Here is an 18,918-nt window from a genome sequence, read left to right on the forward strand (position 1 = left end):
TGTTTCACAATTCCAGAGAAAACGTTTGAGCTGGTTCTAAGGCCATAATCTTTACCCAAGAAGAATGCATTTTAATGAGAAACCAAGCATAATAGACAATGGGTAACTATTTGAGTACCTATTTGAGTACCTTTCTACATAATATACGTGTGCCTTAAAGCTGAAGCCTACATTGCCACCCAAGGACAATTAACACAACCCTCATCCATCCATGCAATCATACATACACACAAACAGTAGTTAATTCAGCACTGTATTTAAAATACATCATGGGGAAGAGTAGGGGGTAAGGGCTGCACAGGAGAACTATTGCAGAATGTTGCTTAAACTAGGGCAATGATGCCATCAGGTTACCCACAGCTACTGTCTTCTAAGCTGATTTTGCCTCAAATTAACTTAAACTTCTATGGTGAAAATACATTTTTTAAGCGTTATTCCCTGCCACTAAGGAATTCCTTGGATTTGTTTCTGTGCTGTGGGCATTTTATTCAAAAAAGAAAACATTTTTATTTTGTTAACTGTAAAAACTCAGTTTCTTGAAAAAAATGCAAAGAGAAAAAAAAATCTTAGTTGTATTTGCTTTTAGTTGTAGACTTTCCAAGTATAGCTTGTTCTCTTCACCTAACAATCTTGTTTGGGTAATTGCCTAGCCTAGCTCCTTTCACATGTCTTTACTGTCTTTCATAGCCACTGTTCGATTTTCTGTCATTGATCTGCTGATTTTATACTTTGACACAAAGCTAGATGGCAAACCATATATAACATGTTCACAACCCAATTTTGGTTGACAAAGATCAAAATGAGTACATAGAGCTTTCAAGTGGAACTCAGTTGCCACAATGTGCAAGTATGTAATGAGAGATGTGAACTCTGCACCACCACTTGGTTGATGTTACTGCAATTCTACTTTTCTTTATATTTTTGGTTCGGTATGTTCTTTCTGTGCCCATTGTGTTGGCAGTGATCTTGTAACTTTCTTGTAACTTTCATGGCAGAAAAGCGATGTAAACCTAAGGAGGAGCCGTGATTGCTAAAGTTCTAGAGTTAGCACCTGTAGGGACCAGTTGGCACTACAAAGACCTCATTAAAATGGCAAATCTGAGATTTGAATTATTGGAGAAAAATAGGAGCAAATGTATTTATAAAAAGTCACACACATTTCATATCTGAAGTTTTCTAGGTTGAATGATATCCAGCTTTTGCAATTCACTTCTTTTGAGCACATGCTATTCAGGATCTACCCTCTGGGAGTGTGTCAATTTTGGAACCCCAGTCCCTCCTGTGACCCTGTGTGTTCTAAAGATCCATCACACTCCAATGTTTCCCTCCGACTGCTTCTCCAGTTAGTGCCATGCTGCAAGTCTGTTGTTCTTGTGTTACCTAACTGTGGTACCTTGCTTTACAGCTGCTTGATCTGGTATGCCTGAGCGCCTCATCCTGATAGTTGTCTGCAGTGATTTCTATTTCTTCTTGCAGAATGGTCTGGTGATGGTTAGTGGCTTCTTAGACTCTGTGTATTGGCCTCACCTTCCTCAAACTACGGGGAAGAGCACTGGCACCCTGAATAAGCTTACTTTCATTAGATTCTGACCCGTACCTGACAGTATGACTGACGGCCTTAGGAATTTTTTTTTAATAATTTGACCCTATCCTGTTTTAATAAAGATAACATTTCCCGGGAAGCAGGAGTTATTTGCCGTCTGCTGCTTGGTACAGTAAAGGAAAATGTCTGCTTTTTTAACAGGAAGCGCTTTAAATCTTTAACTTATGATTAACAGAAAAAGTCACACATCAAAAAATAAATGTACAATTTCTAGCAAGCAGTTGACATTTTTAAGGACGGGTTGTAAGTTGTGAATGGCTGTGAATCAATGACGTTTTTGATGCATGAAATGTATGGCCCAAGATAAATCAATACTTATCAATGTAAACTATAACAGTTACACTAGAATTTCTGCAAAGCATATTCGGAAAATGCAGTTTAAAATTGAAATATGTTCCTATGTTTATATTTTATTATCTTTATGAAGGTGTAATTAAAAGTAAATTATTTAAAATATTTGTTTTAATGGAGAGCCTTACTTTATTTACACCCAGCACACATTTTGTTGGATGCGCTCCAATTTAGGATTTTAAGCCAGAAATGCTCATTTGAATTCATTGGTATTCGGGAGCAGACATAGAGCAATGCAAAGCTTGCTGCTGCACGAGGACTTAGACCCTCCTCAGCTAACAGGGGCCTCTATGGGGACCCCAAGCCAGTTTGGCAGGGGGCCCAAGTATGCCTAAGAACCTACTGTTGGTTACATCCACCAGTCACACTGGACTCTTTGCTCCTGTCATAGATCAGTGCTACAATAACACACATCTGCAAAACTAATTATTGGTAAATGCAGGAGAATTTAGGTTATTGAAATTACCTTGTTCAAAGATGTCTATTACTGAAAGGATTGGTCTTTGCCATCATGTGTGTGTTAGTGGGCAGGTGAATTGTAACCGAATCAGTAACATCACAAAGAACAGCAGCACAGGTGGATGTGTATTGCTGGGTGTTGCAATATAATTGAATATAGTGAAGCCTAACAGCAATAGTTACAGTAGGTGTGTCAAAGGTTCTGGAATACATTCTACCTATTGAATTTTCCTGCAAGGTGATTGGCAGGGCTTCTCTTTCCCAGCCGGTACTGTGTGACAGAACATCTCCAGGTGGATATATGACAGAGTGAGGCTTAAAGGTGCATGACATGTCCCTAAACTCACCATTTGTTAGCTAGGAATTCTAGTTAGGTCACAGCAATATGCACCTCTATTCATTTTTCTGGTGGCAACTAAAATTTGGATTTTATCTCACTTTAATGACTTTATCTCTAAAATCTCCATGCCTGGGATGCAGATAGCAGGAAAAGCTCAGCAGAGTTTAACCCTTCCATTTCTGCTGTCCAACCCTGAATGGGAAATATGAGGCTTCCTAGCCAAGCTACGGCATAGACTATAGACTTTGTAAAGAGCTGCGTAATATGTTGACACTATATCAATACTGGCTAATAATAAAAATAATAATCTTTATCTGCTCCTGTCTATCTATTCCTTCTAACAAATGTGATCCTAATTAAAGTACAGGAGGAACCATATTTACCAAAATTCAACTCATATAATTAGTTCTTGTATATCATTTATTCAGCCTTCTGTATGAGCTAATCTTGATGGTAAACTCTAACTCCAGCCAATAGTTTTCTCATTATGAGCAAAACCAAAACCAATATATACCGTACGCAGATATATAAAACTTCAGAGTTGCTTAAAGTGGAACTAAACTTGTTGGTAGGTAGTGAGTTTCTGCCATAATCAGCAAGCATGCACAGTATACTCACCGGATATGGTACATACTTACCCCGTGCAGTACCCAGAGCAATGACAGATCCAGGACCTGTCATCGCTGCATCCTAGGACGCCACCATTTTCACTGCCAGCTCCTGCTCATTCATTGGATGAATGTAACTCCTGTGTGTGCCGCTAATTCACACTGGCAGTGAGGCTGCGGTGTGTTTACTGCTTCCTTGTGCCAGGAAACACTACCGCATGGCAGTCTTTATAGGGTATTCATAGGGTGAATAATAGGGTGAACTACGGCTCACTGCCTTTGGATGCCACATGTGCAGAACTAGTGTTTGAGTGTTCAGGAAGCTGTGGGAAATAGCACATTTAAGAGGTGTGAACCTGCCCTCAATGCTCACCTCTGGGCAAAAAGTCCCCTTCTACTCCAACCCACCTTACATGTTTTTTGTTTTTGCCTTGTGAACTCTATTATCTCCACATAAATAAACATAGGTTTAGCTTTATGTTGGCACCTTGCAACCACTACAAATCATCTATCACAATTAACTCACAATGAATGACTGGCAGAACATTGATGCTGGGCAGCAGTGTGAATGGACCCTGAATCAATGCAAACACTTAACCTATATAAATTATAAAAGCAACAGATGGACCCCTACATCAATTTTTTAGACAGGATGAAAAATTTGCCGTCATTTTCATTAAAACCAGTCAAGTGGATAGGGCCATTCCAGACCTGCAATTGACCACAGTCCCAAATATTCCTATTTCAGTGCATGCGGTCGTGGTGGATCAAGTAATGGTTCCAGAAAGTGACAAGTTGCTTATGCATGTGCAGTTCCTTTTTCTTCTCTGGAGAAACTACACTGCTGCCATGTGCAAATTTGTTTAGTTGTGGTGCAGTTTGCCACTCCTGGATGCACAGCTGCAGTTTGTTATGCACCGGGAGCGGTCAACCATGCGTTTTTTCCACAGCTGGTATGAACAGAGCTCAACTTTAATTCCTATTTCATCTATTTGTACACAAAGTTGTGTTTTTCTGCTGTGGATCAACATAAGTATTGTAGTTTTGTTTTGCTATCATCATGACTGTATGAGTAAGGCTTTTTCAGATCTAAGATTTCTTTTCAAGTATTTTTGAGTGGTTTCACCGCTTGCGAAAATACAGTTACCATTGGACCGATAAATTAGGTCCTTCATGTGACAGGCAGCATTTCCATGCGGTTTTCTAGACACTCAATGCAGCTTACAGGGGTGCTTTGCCACCTCTATATAGACTTGTACAGAAAGTGTTTAACAATGTCAAAAAAAGCATTTACAGATGTTTTTAGGCTTTGTTTTAATACTAATTGTCTGTTTTATTTTATTAGGCTTTTAAAAAACACTATAAAATGCCTTTACAGTTGAAAATGCATGTAATAGCATTTGCAAATGGCTGCAAAACACAGGAGTTTTTGCCTGAAAATGATCCTGGATGCCAGGAGCGGTAATGGCCGTGGTTATTTACCGCAGCTCTGAATAAGCCCTTACTGTAAGTTCCTATTTCATCTATTTGTGCATAAAGTAATATTTTTCTGTCCTTTATTTAGATAAATATCATTTATTTTCCAATCATCATGACTGTATGAGTAAATATCTCATTGCTATAGAACAACAGGTGTACCCAGAACATGTTGGCCCTGATGCTGCAAAATATAATCATAAAATAAAATCTTTTTATTTAAATTTTTGCTATACCAGGTAAAGAAAACCCTTGCACTGGTATTGTATATGCACGGCTGCTGCAGATAGCTTTTACAATAGCACAATAGGACTGAATGGAAGCATTTAACTACATTTCTCCATAGTTTTCCCACATCACAGGAGCTTTGGATGTATTCAGGTGTCCACTGGCAGAACTTCAAGGCATAAATACTATTCTATATATAAAAAGGCCTCCATTTAGTCAGGGTGAGGTGGAACAGATGGGAATAAACAGCCATACACAAACATTCCCCTCTGGTGTATTGCTCACACTGTATTTCTTTACTACAAGGCACACACAGGCTTCCAGGAGGAGGATGGGGCAGCCATTACTATGGTAACAGCCTCATCCCCTCCCTCCCTCTCTCTCTCTCTCTCTCTCTCTCTGGTGCATTCTTTTCCATTGCTCAGCCAGGGGCTGGAGGGTTTTGTTCATCCAGGTTGCCGGGCAGCTGCTGGAGGCCCTTTGTCCATGCATCTTCCTGGGTTCATTAGTAGTCAGCGTGTGGCTGGGAAGCAGGCACACAAAAGAGCTGTTTGCTGCCTGAGAATCTGGAGCTTCTGCAGAGACACGGACACACCAAGGCACTGCAGAACAGGTAGGGGGGCACATTGTACCTGGCAGGAAGAAGAGGGGGCACCCAGTACCTGCCATGGCAGGGGTGGGCACAGGCACAGGTCTTTGTGAGATGTAGAGGGGCTGTGCAAGTAGCATGAAAGTAGAGTGAGACAGCAAGCATCTCACAAGCTTGGGGATGGCCCTATATTTGTATGGAAAAGGCTGAGTGTGATCAGGGTTCCTTTCATCTCCAGCAGTATTATTATTATGGGTGAATCTGTTGCTGTAGGTGAGTAGAATATGTGCATGTCCCAAAGACATCTGTAGCTTCTGATCCCATGGGTGCAGAGCAATGACTGGGCTGTACATACAGAACCCCCTGGGTATAGTTACAGGAGGTGCTGGTCCTGAGCAAGTGCACCCAGCATCAGCACCAGGATCTGGAGAGATGCTACTTATATCCTAATATTTAATCATCAAAGTGGGCACACCCAGCCCTTACCCCACAGGGGGGCAGATAAGTCATTGTAAAAAAAAAAAAAAAGTTGTGAATGGACTGTTACAATGTATTGCCCCTATCTAGTACTGCCCAGATGAAGTCTGGGAGTGACAATGGGATTGTAATCTGTGTTACACTGTATAAATAGGGTGTCAATCTTTATTTATTTAATAGTTTGCCTGAAAAGATAATAGACAACCTGGAATAATATTAGGTTTCATTTCTATTTATTTACATCATATGTATGTATTTATTTTTACTTTTCTGTTTACCGATTGTTGTTTTGATACTATTGAGGATCCACTTGTCTTGGTCCTTTTGATATAAATTATGAACATGCTATAAATGTGCAGATCAGGGAATTTATATATATATATTAATTGATCTGTACACACACATATATATATATATATATATATATACACACAAATAAAAGTGTAAATTGCAGTCTGTATTGTGCAGGTATGACTATTATTTTTGTGTATATGTAACAGTATTATGTTTTATTACATTTAATAACACCACTAGGTTGTATTAGTAAACAAAGTAATGACTAAATAAACTTTTTTTTTGGTACTGTTATCACTATTCTCTGTAGATAATAAAGGTAGATCGAGACTGTTTGCATTTTCAGTAGTAAAAACCAATTCTTGCAATGATTGTATGCCGTTGTTGGAAAACCTCACAGTTAGCGATTGAACAGTTGTCCTTGTTCTGAATGCCAAGTGTTAATTCCGATGATCCTGTCATTCCTAGTAAATCTTGCTACCTCACATTTGAGCTTTTTTTTGTTTTCAATGGAGACTTACTACCCGGATGACAAATGATTCCATTAAACTGTCATCTTTAGGTCAGTAAGCACCATACTTCACTCACTTGTTCCACCGGTCACTGTTTTCCAGCTAATGGCTGAAGGGAAGAGGCATGGTTACACAGCAAATACGCTTGTGATTTTCATGTAATGCTCCTTCATGCCTGTTCACACTAATGCAGCCCTATTATACATACTTTATGCTTCATTTTCTATTATTATCTTGTTTTTTTGGGGCTTTGAGTTATGGAAGGCGCAGCAAAATGAAATAGTGCACATCGCATTCCATTAAACCTTATTATTCTGTACCTTCTCTTCTTGGTACTTATGGTGTTATGACAGTGTAAAGAAAATTATGCTGCATTCTGTATATTTTACATGTCATTAGTCACACATAAAGTTGCTGCTTTATTTATCGGGGCTTTAATCCATTCTAACAGCGTGTTTTGTTCATTTGACTGTCCTTGCTGTAGTTACATTTGTAAACAAATAATCTGACTTTGTAAAAAGAACATAGAAGCACTACCATGTTCAGCCGTACATTGATTTATTTACAGGTTCTGGAAGGCATGCTTTGTTTGAGAGTTTACTGCCTAATAAATCAAAATTTTTCTGAATCAGTGGTGCTGGTTGGGTATTTTGGGAACATTTCTCTGCATCTCCTAATTATTGGTCAAAAGTGTTCTTTTTTAATGCGGATCTGTTTTACTAATAAATTACAGCTTTATGTTAAAATATGAAACAAATAATAAAAAAAATATGAGAATTTAAAAAAAAAAACACCCATTTCCGTAATAACCTGGAACTGTGGCATCTATAAAATGGGAGAGATATTATCAGTATGTTATGAACTATGTATGAAATCTGTTGGATATGGATATGGTTAAACTGGAAAATGCTTGGAGGTTGGGGGTTGAAATCTACGATTTACAACCTACAGAGTACATAAGAACAACAACAATGTTAAAATGCAGAGATGTACTAGATTAGCTAGTCTACATCTGGCCATATACACATTGATCTGACTGGGTTATATCCCCAAGGAATCCTTTATGGAGATGACATGCACACCCACTCATGTGTACATGCTTTAAAATCTCTCTGTACTGCTTGACAGGTTTTGTTAACTAAGAAGGCAATAAGCAGTGTTCATCTTCATGAAATAAATAGGGATTCACATTTCAAACCTGCTATACTAGTCACCTAAGTTAATGTTTGTACTATACATGGATTGATAATGGCACAATCTATCCCTCATTGTATTTTGTACTATAATCTGTGTCTGTATTGCTTAGGCAAGTTTTATACAATGAGCTCTGTTCCAGTACCATCAGACTGTAGTAGAGGATTTATCAGTATAATGACAAATCCCAGAGAAAATGACGTGGTCAATAACAAAATGTCATGGTGTTTCTCCTGGAGGGAAAGCTGTATGGAAGACATTTATTGTATGTAACAGTTTACTTCCCCTTTTTAAAAAATACTTCTTCCCAGTTGGTATGCTGTGGGTGATTGATGTTACTCTAGCCTTTCTAATCTAAATATATATATATATATATATATATTTGGGCTGCCTTTATTATAGACATTTGGTTTAATCTTAGTACTGTAACTGAAATAACTACAGATAGGGTCATTTCAGACTTGGGGTAAATTGTAATGGGTTAACGCACACTCAGCTGTGCCCTTAGCCACTTCTATTTAACCATAATATTAGTATTATTAATATTATTATTTAGTATTTATATAGAGTCGGCATATTAAGCAGCACTTTACAAAGTCCATATTCATGTTACTAGCTGTTCCTCAAAGGGGTTCACAATCTAATGTCCCTTCAATAGTCAAGGTCAATTTTGGGGGAAGCCAATTACCTAACTGCATGTTTTTGGGATGTGGGAGGAAGCACTTAAAATGACAGTTGTATTCACGCTGCAGTGTTATGTGGCACAATTCCTGGACCCAACAAGTAATTTTTGGCCACCATTAAGTGGCTAGCTGCTGACTTAAATTAGGAGGCCATCCAACCACAGTGAGCAGTTGGTTGTGACTAGAGGACTAAAGATGGCTCATAACGGAAAATTGTTGTCATACTTACCTGTAAATTTCCTTTCCTGTAAACTCTTCCTGACAGCATGCACACATGGGTAAGCTTCACCCCTTGTTCTCCACAGGACAACTTTACCAAAGCAATAAAAGTAACCTCCTTCTGCCTTGCAGGTGTTCTGTAACAAGCTCCCCACAGGATAGTGGAGGGAAATATGCTGTCAGGAAGAGTTTTACAGGAAAGGAAAATTACAGGTAAGTATGACAACAATTTTCCATTTTCCTGACACTCCTCCTGACAGCATGCACACATGGGATGTAGCAAGCAATAATATAAAGGGAGGGAAGAAACTAAAAACAATGTCACAGAAAAAAAGTTACTCTTTAGAAAGAGCTACCTGCCAAATCGAAGCCCCAAGGTGGCTGAAGCTCCAACCTATAAAGCGAATGTTGGAAGACTTCCAACTGGTTAATTACAGATCACTTCAGTAGATACTTCTGAAAATGAGGTCTATAGGGTTGCCCCTTCCCTAGCTGAATGTCTCTTGACTTCCTGCAAAGGAATCAAGCCCTCATGATGTAAGCATACCACATGGTAATAAAAACCCTAGGATGCCAAATCTGTCAAAGATACTGCTGTGCTCCATAAAGGATTGCTAAAAAGGCTGACTAGAACATCAACAACTATCGAATCATTGTTTCTCTGAAGGTAAATGGAAAAAATCTTCCTCATTTTCATGAGAACTTTCAAAAAATGAGTGTCTCCATGCTGAGGAATTCCTTTTCAGTTGGAGTGATACACAAGATACACCTTAAGACATTCAATGATAGATGCATATACATTTCCGGAAGATAGGTGCAATCTGGCTCCCTTCCATGAGGGTGCAAAGTTCTGAAACCTTGCTTGTCATGGTCACAGTTTTTTCACAATTTTATCTTCCAAGTCCATTTTCTTAGTGAGCAGACCTGGACTAAATAGAAGGGAAACGCCCTGAGAACTTGTAGGATCAGAGGCAAGTCCTATGCTGAAAATAATTATTTTACTGAAGGCTTCAGTTTCACAACTGCATTGAAGAACTGTCACCACAAAAGATGTTGCACCTACCTGGTGGTTGTGGGGGCTGATACTTAGACCTAAACAAGTTGAACCCGAGTTCCTCTTTCGAAGCTGAATGCAGAACATTCTGGAACCTGTGCTGGTGATGTGGTAACCAAGAAAACCTGTGATTTCTGCTGTACAAATAAAAACTTTTTATAAATTGTGACACCTATTTATGGATGTTTGTAAGCTTTGAGCATATCTGCCGCCACAGAAAATAACCAGATGCTAAGAGCCTCTGTATTCCAGCAAGTTGGCATTCAGTCCCGGGCAGCCAGGGATAGAATGTTGCTAACCGCCATGAAAAAATAATAGGAGTAGCCATCATAATCAGTGTTAACACCTTTCCAATTTCAGCCAATGGGTAATAATTACCATTGCTTTTTCTAAATCCTTCCTTTTTAGAAGACCTTTGAAAATCAGTGCTATTGGTTCTAAAAAAAGGAAAAAAATTCAATTTCTTGTGCCAGGGTCATGGCCAGTATTTGCTGGCACTTGGACATAACTGGAGATGCAAGCAATCTATTGACTTGAAAAACCGAGTCTGCCCAGGGGCCACTTGTGGTTGAGAAATGATCTGCTCATATGATCAGCCAACAGATTTTCTGACTTTGACTTTTTTTTGTTCCACTTTGTCTGGTAATGTAGAAGATCTGACCTACATAGTTTTATTAAAATAATAATAATTCCTTTGCTGGCAGTGTCGACCCCTCTAAAACTCTTTGAGCCCACACCATCATTTGTGCCACTTTGTACGAAGCAAAAGTGTTCTAGATTTCACCGTAGTTGTTAATATGTTCAAATTTAATTTCTCTGCATGAGCCCTAACTGTTTACCAGAGTCAGAGTTTGCAGAATTGTCTTCTTGTGACTCTCCATTTGGTTTTGGATATTGTCAGCAAAGAACGTCATTCAAATAGTGACATATGCTGACTCCCTGAATCACAGCAAGGTTATCACTGTGACAAATGTTTTATTAACCCCCGGTTTTTACCAATGTCACTCAGGGTGGATTTTACTTGCAAAAAGCGGTAATCCCGAGTCACACTTTGGGTTGCTAAAAACAATGAAAAACCCGACTTACTTTGTTCCTTTGGCGTCTTCCGGGTGTCCGCGTGCTTTTCCAAATGCTGGAAACCTGGAAAATCTTGTTTCTATCTTTGACGTCTGGATGGATACACCCTCAAAAGGTGACCTCCTTAGGCTTTTTTTAGACTATCTGACCACATTTACTGAGGGTTAACAAATTTCTTAACATGAAATCTCTTGCCTGCTGCACAGTTATGTAAAAGATCTACTGATGCCTATGCCACACCTTGGCAACTTGCCCCCTGTGATCCTCTGTATACCTTCTTCCAAATAGGATTTGGGCAGCATACAGGACCTGTTTATCTGCCCCCAACAACGTGACACCAATCCTAATACTAGGGCAACATCAGACCTGTTGTGGTGTAGATTCGCTTCAAGTCTCCATCTAGACACTGACCCAGGGGATCCTAAATGGAAAATAATTGGACTTTTCTTCTACAATGTGGGATAAAACTTCATTAGGTAAAGAACAGCCACTTCTTACTAGCCTTGATTCACTTTCTTTATCTTGACCTGCTTCTTTAAAGCATATATCACACTCCCGCTTAGATGGTAATGCTCTTGCGCCATTGCCCAACATGACTCACTTCCGGGTGCTCCACTGATTTGCTTGTGGAATGAGAGAGTGACCTCTTTTTTTTAGTAATTTCACAGGGTGAACTTTCTCTTGCCCCTCGTCCTCTTCTAGAGGATCGACGAATAGGGCTGGGAGAGGCCAGGTGTCTTGTCTTTCTAAAATGCTTTTTTCCATGGCTTTTATCCCTTTGCTGAACAGATAGTACTTGAGAGGCAGGGGGGGGAAATATTTGGCGCAGACACAATGCATGGCTTGGTTGTGCTTCCTTAGATGCACAGAAAAGTTTGAAGGGCAAGGCCTTTGTGCCACAAACTCAGCATACTTCAATGGCAGAGCGATATGCGGACTGACTTAAAATGGGCAGGAGATTTCTCTTTTCTTGATGGCCTAAATCCATCTTTCTAAACCTTTAGAGATGGGGAAAGCCCCTGAAACAACTTTTGTGTCTTAAGGGACCATTGCCACAATCCACACATCCACAGATCACTGTACGCCTGTGTAATGTCAGTGGGATGAATGCCTGGTTGCATTGCTGCAAGTGGGAAGAATATCACCATTACAAATAGCCAAAACAATGTTAGCTGACCTGAGAGGCAGAGATTGCACATTGCTGGTCAGTGTGATGGTCAGTGGGATAAATACCTGGTTGCATTGCCAAATTGCACATCACTTTAGTCACTTTGAACCAGCAACTAAAAACAAGTATTATATCTTTCTTATATATGTACCTATGGGGGACCAAAACCTACAAATACAACTTCCTATCTGACTTCCTGTCAGTCAGCATAGCAGCTACAAAGAAGTAGAAAACAGTAAAATTATTTCTACTGCAAGCAGGGCAGTGATGGTCGCCTAACAAAGGCTGCTACTAGAGCACAATACACCCTGCTGGAGTAGTTTGAAGTTTAACAGCATTATGATAGCAAATTTCACTCATTAACATCTAATGATTTAATAAATGTACAAGTAACCAAGAAAAACTACCACAGGATGATAAACACCTGGTAAAAAATACTATAAGGCAGAACAACAGTGCACCAAGCCATATTGTATGTACAAAAATGTTACATCAAAATTCTACCAAATTATATGCAATGACCCGAGATATAACAGAAAGCAAAGACATTCTTTCCTTCAAACTTATCTCTACTACTGCCATTTGCATGATGGCTGTGAGCTGAAGTTTTCTCCACCTGTGCAGGGCACTGACTGACTGTTTTGGACAGCAAAAAAAATTGAAACAGGTAATAACTTGCCTTACTGCGTACCTGCCCACAACAAAGGGATACTTAAGCTCCAAATCACCATACCCTTGGCACCAGGGTTCCCAAAACGTGATAGATTTACCATCTGCGATGGGACTTCCCCTTGGAGAGGCTCCTGGAGTGAGGACAGAAAAAGAACACCTGCAGGGCAGAGGGAGGTTACTTTTATTTCTTTGGCTATGTACACACGTGCAATAATTGTCATTGGAAAGGATCTTTCACGGTTCTTTCCAACGACTAATGACTGCATGAACAAGTGCTGTACATACATCACCGTTCTGCTCTATGGAGAGGGGAGGGGGGGGAACAACGGAGGGGCTCACCACTGCGCTCTCTCCCCCTTCACTTATATTAAGATCGTTCGTCGTCCATCGTCCATGGATCCACCAGGACGATCGTTTAAACGATGGATGACGAGCGCTGTACACATGCCAGATTTTCGTCCGACATCAGCCCTGAGCCAATTATCGGACGAGAACCATTAGACATGTGTACGTAGCTTTAGGTAAAGTGGTCATGTGTGCATGCTGTCAGGAGGAGTGTCAGGAAAATGGCTTAACTCTTTCCTTTTAGAGATAGGTGAAGTATACTTATCCAGCCTGCTTAGCCTCTGACCAAAAAACCCCTGCCCCAGTTGCTTACTTTGGTTACCTCATTATTTACATTCCATAGGCCAAATAATTTCCTCCCTTGTGGTGCGTATATTGTTGATCCCCTCAGGCAATGGAGCCATATTACTAGGCTGGAGGCTCTTTAGGAGTCCCACAGCAGTCTGTGATGATCAAGTGTGTGGGCGCTGCCAGTTTCTAGGGATTTTCAGCCAAGGGGATGGAAGAATTGTGGGGGATACGTTTCTGAAGTATCTACATTATCTATATTATCCTAAACTTTTTTGTCAAATGTTAATTTTTATATAAAAAATATGCTCTAACAGATTTATAGACTTTAAAAAATTCAGTTGTCTGGTTCTTCTGACTTCTTTATCTTCTGAGTCAGTGATCTAAGGAAAGCAGGCAGGTGAAGAATGTCAGAAAGAGGGCAAACCTCCTGGCCTGCATACTTATTTCATTTCTGTGCCTCAAAATAATAAAGCCAATAGTTGAGCATGACAGCCAAGCAACTATCATCTTCGGAAGAAAATGTCAGCAATGGCCGAATCTATATTCATCTAGTGCTTTCAGAGACTGCATAGCTCTTAGTTCACAACATTGCAAACATAATATATTATGTTTGTCTGCATCTTTATTAATTGGCCAAGAAAAGTTGGTTTTGGGGGCCACTAACTGGTAGGTGCTAAAAATGTATGACTCTTTTTGACTGCATTGCTTTATGACTCCATTTTTTAAAAATGTGTTAGTATTCAATAGAAGAAAAAAAAATACAATATGCAGACATTCTGCAACATCGCTTTTGTGCTCAACACAATCTGAAAGTTTTCTCTACAGACATCATAACCTGATTCTTCAGATTATGATATACCTTGAAAGAGCCACCTAAGTTTGTGCATAAAAACTAATCTTTGTATGTATGGCCAGCCAAACCCAACATCTCTTACAATAAAAAGTTATTGATGGTTGGACTGCTCAGGTTTTAAACATTATGAAGATGAATAGATTTTAATAATACCAGAAGGTAAAATTTTTGCTCTAGATTTGAACTGTTGATTGCATGCTTATTGCTTCAAATAGATTATAAAATACATAAAAACAAAGCATATTTGTGATGTGTGAGTACTGACTCATTGGATGATTCAGATATGTAACATAATTAGAAGAAAATCAGATGAAGAAAGTACAGGATTCGGTGTAGAGATGCTGTCTACCCTGGTAATTATAGGTTGCTCTCGACCGGATTAAAAGCATGATATTTAATATCTTGTCTTGTTTAGACCCAGGTGTAAATCCAAATCATAGCTACAGAGGATTATTTATTCTTTCATATAAATTACATTTACCTCTGCGCAGCAGGTACACAGCAGGTGTAAATTATAACACATCATATGTATACCTCAGTATGCTTCCGTTGTATTTATATAAAGCATAAACAAGAAAGTTTTCCTTCAATTTTCCTAACAAAACAATGGAGCATATATCAAAATGGGGAATAATGTCACACTTACCTTATTGTTATCTTCATTTATTTACATTCAGGGTTGAGTAACCTATGGGCAATAGGAATGTATTTTTTTTTTTACATTTTTGTTTTTGTGAGTGAAATTGTAATAAAGATTGAATACCACATCTTGTATTATTTCTCATACGCTGCTCTTTTCCTTTTATATTTTTACATTTTCTCATTTATTCAGTATTTTGTGAGCATGTCACATTTATGCAACAAAGATTTTGTTATTTATGGGAAGAGCAGTGTTTGCCAAGTAAGTCCTCAAGATTTAGGTCCTGACTTTAACAAGTTGTTGGGGTTTTACATGAAATACCTTTTAGGGCTTTTGTACATAGATGTTTTTTTCAAAAGTTGGCATTTTGAACACCGCACAGCTCAAACACCTACAATACCTTCATACAGAAAAGACTGCACTTGACATGCTTTGCCTGCTATGAAAAAGCATCTCCATTATTATTATTAGCCAGTATTGATATAGCACCAACATATTATGCAGCGCTTTACAATGTCCATAGTCATATCACTAATTGTCTCTCAATTGGGCTCACAATCTATAGTCATAGTCATATGTCATTAACATAGTCTAAGAAGAATTTTTGAGAGAAAGCCAATTTACCCAACTGCATGTTTTTTTGGTTGTGTTGTGTTCAGAGAAATGCAGGACCAAGCAGCAAAGCAGGTTAAATGGATCTTGAGAATAGTTTTTTGCACTGATAGGAATGGGAATCTGCTGACCTTTGCCAAATGCCTGATGTATTTAATCTCTCAATGACCGGAGAAGATAGACTATCATGGGAGGACCTGGGTGATACAGCAAACCAGTAATGTATTTTTTAAAAGTCTTTTATCAGTTGGCAATTATCTTCAATCTTGAACCAAATAGGACCCATGTTAGCTTTATCACCCAGGTTCTCACATGACAGTCTGTCTTCTATATATAATATATATAGAATTATTTATATATATATATATATATATATATATATATATATTTATATATATTTATAGAATATAACAGTCCCTACACGTACAAGCCTTTAAAGACATTTCTACTTACACCAGAAAATGGAAAACCAGTCTACATGCCTATCCAAACAGCTGTAAGCTTTGTCATGATAGAGATTATTGTATTTTTTTGCCTAAAAGTGGGAAACCTCCTTCAACCAAGTAGATTGTATCCTGCATTACCATTTTAGGGCTTTTTCCTAGTCTTGTTGTACTCCATATTTTTCAAAAAGTTCTCCTATTTATTTTACTGGGCAGCCCAATACCCCACATCACATAAAAATGTAGTGCATGTTGCATTTTTTTGCAATGATGCATTGAAATCCATGTGTTATCACAAAACACCAGTGGGAACAAACCTTAAGTAAAACATTTTTTTTCATTTTAAATAGTGTGGGGAAGGAATAAACCCCTAGCTAGGTTTTTATAGCTATCTAGATTTCCCCTCACTGCAACAGGAACACCAATAGTAGAATAACAAAATCAAAATAAAAAAAACATTGGTTTATTCTTTAAAAATATATATAGTTTATTTTTGTTTTCGCTACTGTTTACCCCTTTTTTTCTGTCTGGTAAAACTAATGTCAGCAAGTGAAGAGAAATCCATTGTAAATACCATCAACATGAGACCACATTAACATCAACATAGACCCTAATGGACCTCCAGCTAGCAGTAAAGGCTCAGCCAGGGTTCTAATATTTCCTCCTATTATAAAAAAAATAAAAACTGGACATCCTTTTTAAAAAAAAACTCTTTGTTTGATTATGAAGGACAAAGCAGAGGGTTTACTCTAATGCACCCCTACCCAGCAGCTTATACATACAATTCCTTCACATTCACCTGTTCTACTAGGTATGGATGAGCCTGTGACTCATTCCATGTGATTATGCTGGTGCTTGCCCTAGTGATATCAAGTAGGAGTAGAAAAAGTCTTTAGTCTTTGGTATGTTCTAACTGGGGAAACTTTTTTTTACACTGAGACGCTTTAGATTTTACACTGGGACATTAACTTGAGAATCATTAAAGAGAACATGTTGCTTTACTCTAAAGGGCAAGGCATAAGTGATACTAAAGTTTCCTTTCAACAAATTTTTATCTAATCTCATCTCATTATATTGAAAGGTGACTTAAATATTCCTTAAATGTTATTGATGCAAGAATAGTCTTTATATTACCTGATACCAAATCAGTCGATTTGTGTTTGAAAAACTGTGATTCTCGAAGTGTCTGTGAAGAATCTAATTTATCCTGGTTATTGTATATCTAGTAGTAGGTAATCATATTCCACCAAATGTGTTCTTGTAATGTTGAAAACATTTTGCACATTTCTTGCTCCATCAGTCAAATGTCTTCCTCATTACAGGAACAAGTCTAGTTTAATGTGACTAACTACTACCAGATATATGTGGTTCTTAATCTTATTTATAGGAAGGTTTCACATTCTTCTAACAGAAGGGCCTAATCTCTTTTACACATCAGCAGGAAAATGTAAAAATAGTGCAGACAGTGGATGTAGAAATAAAGGTGACAATCATTTCAACAAAATCAATATATGAGAACAAAATATGGTCTCATGTTCCCTTAGAACATATTTTTGACAATTACCCCACAGCCATTCTTTTTACTTCACATAATATGTTTGCCAAAATGATTATCACCTTCATTCCTAAAACCACTATCTTTTCCATTTTTAGATTTCACTGCTGATGTGTAAAAGAGATTGGGTCTATAATTGATGAGCCAGTGTTTTGCACCTTTTGTGTAACGTTATTTACAGCAGTGTGATTTAGATAAAGAAGTCTTGTTACTTCATTGTGTTAATCAGATGTCACATTTCCTGAGAAGGGAAGCACAACTACTACAACCCTTGGTTGCACACATGGATCAGTGCATGGGCAAATATACAAACTATTGTATGGAATTGCATACCAATGGCTATTGGATTGGATATTAGAATGGCTGAGTGGATGGGACAAGGTTTGGGTGAATGTGAGCAATAGATGTACATTAAATTGTTGATTGAGATATACAGTGCAATTGTAGAACTTAATAGGACAACTGATAAGTAAGCAAATACCAATGGATTAAATGATAGAACCTATCTATCTATCTACCAATTTCTTTGCCATCCAAACATTTCCTTAGCCCAAATGCACAGAAAACACCACAATATATGAACAATTCAGTTCATAAAACATTCACTGTTGCATATTCCATGAACTGCTTTATTCCATTTCCTCTGTTATGCTTTCATTGGGTGCTGTTATCTTTTGTCTCAGGTATCACGAAAAAGGTGAGGCCAAGCTGCCAGTTACAGCTTGAACCTGAACAAAACCTTTTGACTTGCTTGTGACATTCACATGGCTCCCTACCTGCATCAGCAGCCAGGGGAAGTGCTTAGACATTAATTTAGGGGTTACCGGTTGACTTTTGATGTCCAAAATTTACATATCAGTACCATCACTGTTTAATCTGCTTAGCCAGCGTGTTTTGAGGGAAAACATTGTGCTTGAAACAGCTGATGGAGCAAATTATGAAGGTTCCACTATCTCTACATGCTTTGAGAAACAGAACCCTTTACTTTAATCTTAATGGTTTTAATAAAATATCTATCATTAAATAATCTTTTACAACTCTCCTCTGCTTTGTGCTAAAGCTTCCTACTTTGTAGTTTGAGCTGCATGATTTTTGTACTAATAGGACTAGTGTTAGAATGAAAGTTGTTAGACCATTTGGTATATCTTTCACAGCTTGGACATTATTGTATAGGA

General features: G+C 38.3%; 1 protein-coding gene across 1 annotated transcript in view; it reads left to right on the top strand.

The window, feature by feature from the left end:
* Positions 1-5,517: 5,517 nt before the first annotated feature.
* The window catches only part of APBA2 (amyloid beta precursor protein binding family A member 2), a gene marked incomplete in the record, with an annotated part of 214,807 nt that continues 201,406 nt past the window's right edge, over positions 5,518-18,918 (top strand). The window contains 1 exon segment of the mRNA XM_072399087.1: positions 5,518-5,678.

The sequence above is a fragment of the Pyxicephalus adspersus genome, chromosome 2 (genome assembly GCF_032062135.1).
Source record: "Pyxicephalus adspersus chromosome 2, UCB_Pads_2.0, whole genome shotgun sequence".
Taxonomy (NCBI): Eukaryota; Metazoa; Chordata; class Amphibia; order Anura; family Pyxicephalidae; genus Pyxicephalus; species Pyxicephalus adspersus.